Below are 8751 nucleotides of genomic sequence, written 5' to 3'. Positions count from 1 at the left end.
GAGCAAAATCGGACAAAAGTGGCTTGGTGAATGGAGAAAAATCAATAGTAAACATCAGAGAAGTCCGAGGAAAATCAAACATTCAGTTCACATTCTATGCATTATCAAAGTTTGCGTGAAATTCATGTGCTGTCGTTGCTGGGCAAGGAGAGGACTACAACAATTTGTCATGTCACAGCAGAGCAATGATACAAAGACAAGTACAGAGAATTCAACATACATGTGTACGTTTATTTCATTTTTCTAGCGTAATGAATGAGCACTTGACGTACAAAACGTACCCCTTTCAGAAGGCAAAGAGAATGAATTTGCAAATGATTGACAAATTGCCCTACATCAACGTAAATAAGCACTGAATTGATCAGTGTTTTTTAGTAGTAGCCATGATAAAAAATCATGGGCGTACATACTCGAGCAGGATTCGAACCTACGACCTCCTGATCACCGGACAGGCGTCATCTCCACTAGACCATCGAGCTTTCGCCCGACAGCAAGTGTTGGTTCTAATCCTTATAGCATGCAGCGGGTACTGCTTTGTTAAAAGCAGTACCATTCTCAAATTCATGAATTTGAGAATGAATTTGAGAATGAATTTACCCTCAACATGTCAGTAACCAGTCAAAGGGACGTGTACTTTAAAAGAATATATAAAATTTTGTGGAATTCTCTTTTATTTATATCATCATCCTACTGTGACATCCAGAACTGTTGTCTTCATATCCAGCAATGCCAGCACCAACATTTTGAAAATTCAAAACATTTGAATGGATTGTCTTGATTTTCCTCAAACTTCACTGGCATGTTCTACCAATATTGCTGCATCCAGTCAATCCACACAATTATATATAAACTCAAGGTCAATTTCCCTTGAAAGCTTCATGTTTTCACTAACTTGGGTAAAGTGATATCTTCACCTTACCCATTGGTTTGTGCACAAATTCATCATTAAAATCATGGGTTTTTTTGGTCTATCATTTAAAAACTGCAATCTTTTTACCTGTAAGAGTCACCTGCTACAAGACTTCAATAATGTTATATGAACGATTCATCTCATTTTAGCTCATTTCACTTAAAAAAAAAAAGAAGTTTAGTGAGGATTGTGGACACATCAATAGGAGACATGTGAGGTGATGACATCATCACTTCTTGCCAATTTGAATACATACAGTATTTGCAATACAACTGATTTTATAAGCATTAGAAACATTAAGATTCCATAACTTTCTTACTTTCCGTCTGATTTTGATGAAACCTCTGCCACTCTGGTCATCTTATTTTACTCTATTCACTAAAGGGATGGTATAGTATTGGTTGAGATGATGACTCGGCTTTTAACATGTTGCAAGATATTTAGAAACCACTCTATGAAATATTAAAGAGCATACAATTCTACGAGGACTAAGTTCATTTGATGAAAATTGGTTTTGAAATAACTGAGATATCCAAAATAGACTTTAAAAAAAGTGATCCTAATAAAAGTCCTGGCCTGTCACATTAGGATTCCTTTGTTTGGATATCTCAGCCATTTCAAGACCAATTTTCATCAAATTTTGAATTCCTCTAAGAATTACATGTTCTTTCATATTTCATAAGAGGTTTCTCATTATCTCACAAACACACACACACACACACACACACACACACACACACACACACACACACACACACAGAGTTGTAAACCTGCAGCCTCATCTAGACCAAAACTGTACCATCTCTTTAAAACCACCATGAATATGGAGTGACGGACAAAACATTTTTTTTTTTTTTTTTTTTACTCTATCCTAATTCTTCTCTTCCACCTACTTGTCATGATATATGTACATATATGTGTATGGTATGTCATATATTGATAAACATGTGAGCATTCCATATTTCCATCATCTCATCACACATGTTACAATCCATCCCACAAAATAAAAAAATAAAAAAATACAAGTGCACACCAACACTCACACACATGCACATTCTTGCAAAGGCTTCAACTGGGATAATATGATAGTTTGCCTAAGGTAACTGGGCACATTCCATTATTCGTTTTCTTTATTCTGTTAAAGGGACATTCCAGACGATTTTCATAATTTCACATCATGTAGTACATAAATCAACAACTCCATGTATAGATTTGTGGAATTTATTGTGGTTTTTGAGCAGAGAAACAATACTTTGAAAAACCTTAAACAAATTACACTGAACAAGGATGATGACATAGGAGGTTCACATATTTCAGAAATGTAGCAGTGTAATTCCATTAAAATACCACTTGCTTGCGAGTTCACCTGTATAATCTATGCATGCCTTCTTCTTTTGTTCTGCTTCCTCGAGCCCCAACTCATGCATTCTTATGGTGACTCTGCCATGTCATCATCCTTGTTCATGGCTATTTGTTCTAAATTTTGAAAATATTCTTACTCTTCATCCCAATTATCACAAATTCTGAAACTCTGTCCTCAGTATAACTAATTTATAGTTGTTCAATTGTAAAAATCTGAAAATCATCCGGAGGGCTCCTTTAAATTGACTAACTGAAATTGAAAACAATCAAAAAGAATATTGAAGTTCAGTTTTGGTATAGGTCAAAAACTAGGCTTCATGGAGTTTTTAGGAGCATACACAATAATCAAAGATACATGTCCCTGTAAACATTTTAGGATTTTCCCATTTGAGGCCTACACAAGTGTGCAGTAATATTTCCTACATGGAGCCACTGATTACGCAGAATCAGCAGGTGCATTTTATACCCCTAAGGTATCCATATGGTCTTTAGATGGCACTTTTTCATTTGTTTTAAATACTCTGAACTAACAGGCATGTGTATCCCCAGTTACCTGGAGTGAAATACAGTGTGCTACAATACCGCTAATCAAAGCCTCATAAAAGAACACACACACACACACACACACCCACACACAAACACGCATTTACACACACAAACCACATGGTGCATGTACTCGACACACGGCAGAATTTCAGCTGGCGCCAAATCAAAATCCTTGCACAACTGGTTTGATTTGACAAAAAATGTGCCACGTTTTAATCATTTTGTACAGACACACACACAGAAAATTTCTGCTGAGAACGGAAAAGAAAGAAAAAAAAAATCTGTCCAAATAAATATTGAGAGACTGTATTCAATAAATACAGATAATCAAATCACTTCTTTCCCATTATACCAAGAATCCACATAAATGAAGTAGATTTTGAAAAAAAGAGGAGAGGAAAAAAAAAAGAGCCATACTTGTGACAAGATAGATTTCTTACTCTACAAAATTCTACAATTGGAATAAATTACTTACAGTGAAAACAGAAGACAAGATGTACACATCTTTACAAAAAGGGGGAGAGGAATGAAATCCACAGACAATTGTGAACGATATACATGACGACAAATCATTTTCTCTTGATCATTTGCTGCAACAGCTTCTGTCAAATACAAAAGGGGTTGTTTTACCAAACCCCGACCTGAATAAGGATTTTCTTCTTTTTTTTTTTGGACCAACACAAATAAAAAGAGGGTTTAAACATTAATATCGATAAGCATTTATACAGAAACATTATTTTTACAATGTGCCAAACCTCCAACAACAACAAAAAAAAGAGAAAAAAATGAGAGAGAGAGATAGAGAGAAAACGAAATTGGCAAGTTAAAATATATATCGTCAAACACAAAACAACTCATTCATTTTTGACGTATAATACATGGAGACACTTCTCCACATGTGTAAATGTACACAACTCTTGTACGCTGTGCTTCTTATGATACCCAATATGTTACAAATGATGAAATCAAATGACTTTTACACAGATCGATAACTCAACAGCCATTCAAGTCCCTCTCACACAAACAAGGCCCTGTGAATATCCTGACATCAACTGGAATACACATAGTTTTTTCTCTTTTTAAATTAAAATCCTAGAATAGAGATATCTTTAAAAACTTTTCACATGCTGTCTTTTTTTTTTTTCATGGTCAGATGCATGAATACTGATAGTATCTCAATATAGTGCACCTTCATATTTTTTCTACGTCACAAATTCAAGATGGACAGGTTATTTTTCCTTGCAAATGTGTCGCGCATCTGATGGTTTGCATATCATTGACCTACACATACATACATTCTTCCACTTAGTTACAACAGCTCACTAAAGGTATCCGTGAAGATTTAATAAACTGGCTGATACGTCGGGACGATTCACCGATTGTGGTGAAACCATCAACAGGATCGCAAACACGGCGGCCGCCGTCGCCAACTGCATGCGTAACTCCCGACACGGCAACCTTAATACTGAATAGACCTTATTTGGGCAGTGACAATAACAGCAGGTCAGCATGCATGTTCCTGGATCCCTCCGAATCCGAGAATCGGAGAAGGCCACCCAAATGGCGTGGGAAATATTCTGGCTACACCTGCATAATTATCTGCTTTTGTGTAGACAAGTTTCTCTTCATGTTCTTTCCCCCTGCAATGTAACATGCAATATGGTCAAGAGGCTACCAAATGTGTCCATTTTTTTTCAGCACTGGTTTGTCGTGGTGCCAACCGGTGTAACGCCAGTTTTATTCACACCCAGTTATTTTGTTTTTTGTCTTCGAAGTGCACCATGCTGTCTTTAAACACTGCCATAAATGTTGCAGATTCCTTTTTTTTTCTTTCTGTTCAAAGGTCTATGACAGTACATCCCACCACAGGAATGCAACGGCATGACATTTTGTAGATGCTGTTGCAGTTGACTAGAGCATTCATCTCTTAACCACCTACAGACTGCTGTTGCATTACAGAATGGTTTAGGATCAATCCTCCACAGCACACAATTTTTTGTGCCAGAATATTTCTCCTCTTTTCTGTAACTCGTCTATTCACTGGAGCAAAACAAATATATAATAATAATAATAATAATAATAATAATAATTTTAAAAAATCAATAAGTGACACGTAGGAATGCAGGCACAAGTTAAGTGCATTGAACTGTTCAGTCTGCAGGGACATTTAATGAAAGCGCAACAAGAAATTACAGAGTTTTCTGGAAATATTGTCCAGCACCTTTTCGGTTCAATATCGTGAGTGGACAAAATGAGGTTTGGTACTCTGGCACAGAAATTTTTTTTACCGAAACTCCACTGGGGATCTTTGGGGGCCAGTGCAGCAGATGAGGGGGAAGAAACAGTTGTTTGTGAGTAAGTGTCACAAAAAAGAGTTCCCACATATTGCAAAAATATGCACACATGCGAGTTGCATGAAAGAAACTGATGTCTAATCACCTTTGTGCCGATTTGCTCCTAGATATGTTTCATTTGTCCTTTCAATGAAAGAACAAAACAAAACAATGGTTTCAGAATTAAAACTGAGGGATTTTTTTTCTCTCAACCATTCATCTTTTTACTACATTGTATATGCAACTCTAAAATTCATACTAAACATTTGCCTTTCTCGTAAGTGTGGGCTCCTAAAGCTGCGAAACCCCCACCCCCACCCCCAACCAAGCTCAAATGAAAACTAGCAAACTAGCTCTTTGCATTTGCCATGAGTAAAAGAAGCCAGCTTGTTTCAATGACAACAAGCTTACTCTCAAAGCAGGACAAAATACAAAATAATTTGATGATAGATGTATCAGGAGCCTTTATCCACAGGAAGATGATCCTTTCCTTGCGTTGGCTACACAAAACCATATTTGCTCGCATCCTTCAGGGGACAAGTAATACCACCTGAACACAGGTATCCACCAGCAAAACTCTGATTTTGACAAGAAGAAGGGGGGGGGGGGGGTGGCATCTGATTCAAACAGATGCCAAACTAGTATCCAACCGTAAGAGGAATGGCCCAAGGGAAAGCAAATCGTCTTGTGTGAATTTTTATTACCCTTTACCTCATCTGCTGCACTGGGAAATAAAAAATAAAAGATAAAATAACAGTAATAAAGTTTTATTCGCAGAGTTCCCCAAATGAGTTTGGTACATACTACCATTTTACCACTCTACTGTTGCTCTCTCCTCCAATTTTAATATTCTAGACTATAGTTTTATTTTCTATACACAACTGATAACTACAAAAAGAAAAAAAGGAGAAGAGCACCAAAAAAAAAAAAAAAAATGTGGTGTGAGAGATTGACTGTACTTGGACGTTTTCACAATTTATATAAAAAAAGAGAGAAAGAAAGAGAACAGATGACCACGTAAAAGTTGAAATTCTCTGTACTACAAGACTGCACAAGACACAAAATATGCCATAAATAGTTATTTTCCTTATGAATTTCTCTAAACAAAGTTGTACAACATTCAATAATTCCCCTACATACACATTTTTTTTCTACCAATATGCATGTACAATGTACACGTTTACAAAGAGGTGTCATTTTTTTTTCCTGTTTTTCGTTTGTTCAAAAGTTTTGTACAGAATATCATTTACTCTTCTCCAGTCCCATCCATTCAATTTCATGACAAGAAAAGAACAAGAGATGCAGAACGTCCTCCTTTCTGAAATATAAAAACACTATGGTTACAAAGCTGCACAGGTTTCGAGTTCGGAGTTGACACGTCTCCGACCTTCTTCCTCACTTAGCCCCGTTTTTTTTTTTCTTTTTCCTCATTTTTCGTTTTCGATATCTGTCATTTTTTTCTTTTCTTTTCTAACTAATCGTAGATAGTTCTGTACATTTGAATTTGAGACCAGTGTGAGATCCAGAGGTACTGTACAAATGTGTTTGGGGGGTGAAAGAAGACTTGCTGCACCGGTAGCAGCAAAATACAGAAGTATATTATGATCACAGTATTTACAATATTTGCGAAAAATGAGGCAGAGGGAGATGGGGGAGAGAAGTTGAAAAGAGGGGGGGGGGGTAATTTGAGATCATCGGACGAAGAAAGAGGAAGGGATGAGACATAAGATGTTCTAGGCATCTCTTCTTTAAGAAAAGGATTACATTACTATCCTGAGGGGCGGGGGTAAAGATGTATGTGCCGGGAACCTGGCTGAAAAAAAAACGCTCACCCTTGACGATCCATGAGTTTTGAGGATGTGCGGTCAGCGCGCCCCCCGGACTTTTCTTCAGGTGCAAGCCCCCTGTAACAGTTGCACTTGTATTTGGCTCTCATTGTGGGTAATTAAACATTTCTCACAATTCCTCTTCTTAATTTGTTTGCTCCTGAGCATCTTGCCAAAGCATGTGAAGAACAAATCTTGATGATTAAACAGAATAATGTAATAATAATAGCAAAAACACGACTTAAGTATAACCTCTCTCTTTCTTTTTTTTTTTCTTTAAAGTCTTCTCTATTTCATAGACTGTCCTGAATCTTTATATAGATATTACACTCCACTGAATACAGTAAGCTGCTGGAATTGTGACGGACCCCTACGGAAAAAGGGGGAAGAGCTACCCCAAAGAGAATTTACTTGGTATGAAAGCAGCAAAAGCAGAGCGCACAAATCGGTGAATTAAAAGGGGTAATATCACTAATACAAAACTACAGAGTCATTTGCATTGAAAATGTCACGATTTCACCGATATACATGACTGTCCATTCAGCATGCAGGATCCTGATCATGTGACCATGATGTCACTTGAGCTCTTTAATATGTTGATACAAACACAGTCAATTTAGCTTCTTTTTTTTTTAAATTAAAGAGACTTCTTTGCAATGCCAAGACTCTGTTCGTGATTGATCAGGTACCTCCATCCTAACAGGCAGTCACTCAGGAAAATTGATATCGTGGCGTTTAACCATTCGCGAGGAGAGGGTCATAATGCTCCAAGTCATGTGACCAAACGACCATGGCAGATCCTTTCCTGTGACCACGGGTTGCCATGTTGGATGTTTCAATTTACGTCAAATAAAAAAGTCTACCCACTCTTTCCACTTCACTGATGTTTTAGCTGGATCATTACCATCTCAGCAGTCATTCAATACGACTAGATTTCTCTTCTTTTTTAAAAAAAGAAGAGAAATCTAGTCTTTTAAATGATCTCCGGCAATCTTTCTTTGCTTTTCTCATGACAAGCAATTCTTTTGGAGTGACTCATATATCTTCCGTCAGCAAAGGAGGTAAAACTTGTTGTACCTTTCTGTTGCAATATGACCAGCTACTAATCATTTTCTCTCCTCTTTTTTTTTTTTTTGGGGGGGGTGGCAAATGAAGAGAATGAAGGCAGAACAAGTCTTTTGAAATTATGGAACCACGTTTGCATACAACATTGCCTAAAATGCATGGCATGTAAGTCAGGTTAGTCTTTTACTAAATGGAGAACATAATGGAAGGGGAAGCTCAACATATCCCTGGTGAGCAGAGAAAAATATTGAATATCGTCGCTGGGGTGACAAGACCTCGTATCTCAAAAATGTCAAATGTTCAGGAGAGCCAAAAAACATGGCGGCCAAAGCACTATACTGAATGGGATAGCCGTTCCTTTGACATGCCATGGTGGCTTCTTTTTTGGGGTAAGACAGCTGGGATTTGGACAGGACATCACTTAACCGATTATTGGACCACTAATGCAAAAAAGTCATTTTCACCAAAATTTGAGATACAAGGTCTTGTCACCCCAGCGACGATATAGTTCTTGTCTTGGGACCTCCCAACTAGACATTCACCGAGTATATAACTCTCATTGGAGTAAAACATGACATTTTTTTTTTGGGGGGGGGGGGGTGGGAGGCGGTTGAGATTGAGGAGAGTGAAACAAGGGGAATTTCCTTCACCATTTTTCATTATGCTTTTGGTTGTTTGTTTTGGGTTTTTTTTATAGTATCTTTCCATG

The sequence above is a fragment of the Diadema setosum genome, chromosome 13 (genome assembly GCF_964275005.1).
Source record: "Diadema setosum chromosome 13, eeDiaSeto1, whole genome shotgun sequence".
NCBI lineage: Eukaryota > Metazoa > Echinodermata > Echinoidea > Diadematoida > Diadematidae > Diadema > Diadema setosum.
Note: the sequence above shows the minus strand (reverse complement) of the source record.